This window comes from Elgaria multicarinata, chromosome 12 (genome assembly GCF_023053635.1).
Source record: "Elgaria multicarinata webbii isolate HBS135686 ecotype San Diego chromosome 12, rElgMul1.1.pri, whole genome shotgun sequence".
Taxonomy (NCBI): Eukaryota; Metazoa; Chordata; class Lepidosauria; order Squamata; family Anguidae; genus Elgaria; species Elgaria multicarinata.
Genome location: NC_086182.1, coordinates 18,253,328 through 18,259,327, shown reverse-complemented (window position 1 = coordinate 18,259,327; position 6,000 = coordinate 18,253,328).

The following is a 6,000-nucleotide window of genomic DNA, read 5'->3' as shown; positions in this document are numbered from 1 at the left end:
CCTGCATTCCTAAATGGGACTCTTGTACCTTCTTTGGCAGTGCATAATCAAAGCAAGACCGGGTTTGCAGTCAAACATTAATCAATGGTTTCATAGTGTGGATGAAATGGGAAACTGATTTTACAAATGGCAGAGGATTTCCATTGTGGTATGCAAGAAAAGAGGGGAAGGAACATGTGTGCACACTCATTTGATGTAGCATGGTGTAGTCGGGAGATCTGGGTTCTATTCCACACTTGGCCATAGAAGTTCACTGGGTGACTTTGGGCCAGTCACAGACTCTTAGCCCAACCTACCTCACAGGGGAGGTAGAAAATGTGAGGAGAAAATGAAGAGGAGGAGGATTAAGTAAACCACCTTGGATTCCTTGGAGGAAAAAAGGGGGGATAGGAATATGGTGGTGGTGGTGGTGGTGATGATGATGATGATGATGATGATAATGGCTATCGGAGTTAAATAACTATGGCAACAGGAAAGGGTCACAATTATTCTGTTATTCACTGACACTGCATCAAAAAACTATACAGAAAACATTCAGAAACTGGGCTTAAGAAAAAACATCCACACCTACATCCAGAAAGCTGGCACCACACTTAAAACATGCTTAAAAGTCAAGAAATTTCTGAATCAGTAAATGTCAGCATGACTTGGCAAAGCCCATCATGTCCATCTAGAAAAACCACCATGAGCGAGAAAAGAGAGATGATAATGATGATGATGATGATGATGATGATAATGATGATAGTTTTTGTTGTTGTTTTGGTCATTTTAAAAAGTCATTTTAAATACATTGTCCCCATGAGTCAGGGGTGCAGAACTAAAGCTCTCAAGGCCAAACGTGGCCCACCCAAAATTCTAATTGAACCTTCTCTAATTCCCCACATGGCCACACCCCTTCCCCACATCCCCAGATAGAGCTGCTCCCCCATCCCTGGTCACTTATCATGTAGTGACTTCCTGTTCGTTACTTTTTTTTAAAAAACAAACACATTCTAAAGGGTTGAGATGCAACTCCCAAGCCTTAGTCCCTGGCAGCAAGTGTTTAAACTAAACATGGTGGCATTGGCCCCAACCCATTGCCTATGGCCCAGCCCACCACTGGAATGTGCTCCCTATACCTTCTGTGAAATTGAAATCAGCCTTTGGGCTGAAAGAGATGCAGCACTTCTGCTTGTAAGTAAAGCCATCCTCCAGATTTATGACTCCCTCTCTTTGTTTGAGCGAAGCAAATCTCTGCCACTGGTCTGCCTTAACAGCCCTCCTAAGCAGCTGATTACAGACTTGTTAATAAAACAATTACATTACATCAGCAGTGAGGAACCTGGATTCCAAAGTCAATGTTCAACAGAAAACACAATTCCTAAATGAGGAATTCATCACGTGCGTGCATGTGTGTGTGTTTGTGATGGGTAATTGGCAGATTGTGTTTGAAAAGAAAATAAGGCTAAGAGAACTTTGACCTGGAGGAAAGTGAAGTACCTACTGGGGCCATAGCTAGACCTAAAGTTTATCCCAGGATTGTCCTGGGGTCAAACCTGTTCATCTAAGTGCCAAACAGGGCATCCAGTGCTCAGGCAGGGGTGAACCCTGGATGATCCCAGGATAAACCTTAGGTCTAGCTGTGGCCTGGGTCTGCAGGATGGCTGTGGATCTGATGCTGAGAAGTCTTAAGCCTTTGACTCCACTTTCCTTCTATTGGCTCATCTACACCAAGTAGGATATTCCACTATGAAAGTGGTATGGAAGTGGTATATAAAAGGCAGGAGCCACACCAAGCAGGATATACCAGTATGGAAGCGGTATATGGGATGTATCAATGGGCCCCAACAGTTGTCAGTGTACATCAATACTGCTATAAAGCAGTAGTGTGGCTCCTGCCTTTTAAATACTGCTTTCATACCACTTTCATAGTGGAATATCCTGCTTGGTGTAGATGAGCCCAATATTTGTAAAGAAGCCAAATTTATGAACATGCGACAAATTCTCCCCTGTGTGCTCTTATCGAACAGAAACCTAATGCAGTCATAATACCCCCAGAACTAGTCATTGCTAGGTGCCACTAGGAACATCCAACAACATGTTAGAAGGTGAGATGCTTAAAAAAAACCACATGTGAATCTTTTCATCTCAGAAAATGTGGTAGGACTTATAAATTCCGATGGCATGCCTTGATTTATAATTTGCAATGCTATTCACATCAGCATGACAGTGTTGAGATGTTGTCTGTGCATCACACTGTCACCCAGAGAGATGTGTTAACATTGCCCCCCCTTTAATGCTTTGACATTGAACAGTTGTCTTCCCATACTTGCAATGACATTATTTGCTACATCCTGTTATCAGAAAGTCATCTCTGTTTCAACAGCACAGACGTCTCTTCTTTTCTTTTTTATTATTTCCTTTTTGACATTGTCTTACCATATCACACTTGTAAGGATATTATCTTGGCAACCCAATTATGATTGCGAGTTCCGTTGAAATGAAACACAAGTGATATCTCTACAGAAATCTAAGGCGAAAGAGTGCTGAATGTCCAAAATGGCTTACTCTGCCATTCAGAGCACATCCAAACATTTTAGCCAGCTTGTGATCTCTTGTGGTTGTGTTAAACCACCTTTTCTTTTGTTCTGCTTCTGCCTTTTAAGACTGTTGTCTGTTTCCTTGTGCACTTAAGTGGCCTCATGACCCAAAGGCCTGTCAGTTAACTGAGATAAATGTGTCAACTGGCAGTGTTAAACCACTGATTCTGATTCCCCAGTTGTACTCACCCAAATCTCAGAATATATTCCCCCACCAAAAAATAATTCTGAAGTTGTAGGTTTTCCTTTCCTTTCACCCCCATGCCCAAAGATAAACCCGTGCTTATGTTCAGCTCATTCTCAATTCAAAGGTTGATTTGCACAATTTTCCTAATTTGCACAAATTTCCTCAGTTGCTTGAATCAACCCCACTTTAGCTCATGAAGCAAATTTGCACAAATATGGGGAGAGTTGTGCAAATCTCCCATTCAATTGCTGTTTGATTTGTTTCCCAGATGTGAAGAGTGAGCAGGCAGCACAAATGCAAATGGGAATCGGGCATGAGCTGAGTGGCAAGAGAATGTTCAGAGAAACCCAGAGATCTCAAACATTGCCCGTTCACCCATCAGTGTTCAGAACTGACTAGTAGCAACACTGGGTGATCCATATCTCTTCAAGGTAGATTCTCTCAGTCCTCAACTCTATCACCTAACTCTCCTTAATTCTCCTTCTGGTTGGAATCACTACCCTCTTCTGCCCAGCAGCAGGTGAGTCCATTATTATACAGAACATCATCAGTACTGGGTCCACCTAACTGCAGTGTTGACCTGAACAGATTGGATGCCTTGGAAAGCACTCCAGAGACATTTTAAAAAAATAAAAATACGGACACATGCTGAAGTCATGTGAATCCCAACTTTCTTTTCAGGTTGCAAAAAAAGTAGTAAGTATTCCAACCCTTCCACATATTGTAATTCCTTGCTCCCTTTATAAGCTGCGAAACAAATCAGCATGCATGTTCTATTGCTGACCACTCTTGCTGTTTCCTTTATTGTCAATCTTTGCTAAATACCATGTCCCTGTAGGCTTTAGTAAATCCATGTATTAAAGGTACAAAGGTATTAGGGATTTGTGTGGACATCAAATCTCCAGCTAGTATCAACATCTTAAGTAATTTTAAAAAGAAATCCTTGTGCGAAAGGGGAAGGGGGGTTGGTGCTTCTGATTAACAGCATGTAGACAAGGCCCATCTGGTTGCGTTTTCCCATCTGAATCATGAATGTGGTTTCCTCTGCTAATACTCTTTCTTGCATGAAGCTCTTTATACAACCTACAGCAAATGAATACTTGTGAAGTGATTGGTCCCCACCCCCACCCCCGTGCTGCTGTCATCTGCTCACACTAGGGATGTTTGGATTTTGTGAAATGTGGCCCGTTTCTGTTTTGCTTGTCAGGTGTCTTTCATTCTGCTGTCCACGCGTTGACCAAATGGGATTTTTTGGGGGTATCAGAATTGCGTTTGTTTGCAAATGCGCATTTGCACTAACGCATTAGTGGAAGTGTGTGTTAGTGAATATTCACACATATTTTATTTATTTATTTATTTATTTAAGAAACTGGTCCATAAGTCTGCAATTTGGAAAATGTTGAGCTGCTAGGGAATCCGCAGGTCAGATTCATAGAAATGTGATCTCATTTGAATCCATTGTGGATTTCTCTGACATCTCTTCCCCAAAAAGGGAATGAATGGAAACATTAAGGCTTCAAACTTGTTTACTCCCAAAGTGCTGAATCACAATAATAATAATAATAATAATAATAATAATAATAATAATTCTTAAGATGCAATCCCATTCATGCTTATGTCTAAACAAGCCTTACAGCTCAAATAATTACCCCAGCCATCGTGGATAGCTAGGATGAACTGAAAGTTGTGGGATTTTCTTCTGCCTAAACACGCATGGGCTTTGCACCCTTAGGTCTTGCTCAAAAAAAAAAGAAAAAGGGGGGGGGACATAAGGTGACTTACAACAAAGTTAAAACATACAAAAATTGAAACAGCTAACAACAATTTCCCACTAAAACACAACCTCCCCGTAACACAACTAAATGGTCAGTGACAGCCATAAACAATTTAACTGATGCATTGAAAAACCCATCAGACACCATCAAATGACTGAGTACAGAGGGAAGTTTTAACCTGGCACCAAAAAAGATGGCAGCATTAATGCCAGGTGGACCTCTATGGGGAGAGCATTCTACAGTCAGGGGTGGGTGGGTCACCACTGAGAAGGCCATCTCCCTTGTTGCCATCCACTCAATCTGTTTCAGAGGAGGGCTTCAGGTGTTGATTATAGTGTATGGGTAGGTTCATAATGGGTCTATTGAACTCAGAGGGTTGAACTCAACTAAAGTCTTATTTAGAGTAGATCCATTGAGACCAGACAGTAGGCATTTACTCCAGCTGAGCCCTATCCCATAAGTTCATTTTACCTTCCAGTTGCAGGCATTGATGTTGCTTATGGGCTCCAGGGATCTGCAACCCCCACAGGTTATGGCCCTCAGCAGATGCCCAACCATGCCAACCTTGTATACTTTGAGCCTTGTTATTCCCCCCACACACACACACACCTGGCTGTTAATTGATAGCAGACTTGGTTTCCTCCTCTTAGATAATCTAAGATTGGCCCTGCAGAATTCAATGGAAAGAACAGGAAACAAGTGAGAATTTGGACAGAGTTTGGTTAAACAAGCTGTGTTTCTGAGCCTTGGCACTTCCTTTGAGGCCAACGCAATCTCCTCCCAAATTGACACTTGGCAAGTGATGCCTAAAGTTGCTGAATGCTTCTTGAACCATCTCCAGTCAGTCCACTGATATGCATATGAGTTCCACCCTATCCTTGTGCACCAATTTTCTGCAAAGCAGAGAACAGACCGAGTTCACAAACCGGGTCTAGTTCGTGTTGACTAGTTATGGCAAAATAAGGTACTAGAAAACATCATATTGCTCCCAACACCATTCTGAGAAAAGTAAGATATTAGCTGTGTTATGATCAAAACTCTTTTCTTGCCTTCTCTTAGGTACTTCCTGGGGCATATTTTCTGCAATAATATGCTGCTTGGTTTTATAGGGCTGTATAAATGGCAAAAGCTACCAAATTGTAGTACATAAAGCTGCAAAATTTAGAATGTAGCACTTTGCTAATGGCTTACTGGGTGCCTGCTATAGCATGGCTAATGCTGTTTATTTCCATAAGTGTATTTTTTAATTCAGTTTTTAAAGAAATCTGATTTTAATTTAAAATGAGGCTTCCTGGGAGCGAACGATTTGGACAGGGCAAATTGACATCATTCAAATGTTCTTCTTCGTAAAAGCTCACTACTCTCTCTCTCTCTCTCTCTCTCTCTCTCTCTCTCTCTCTCTCTATATATATATATATATATATATATATATATAATTTGCTTTTAAGGTTAAAAATAA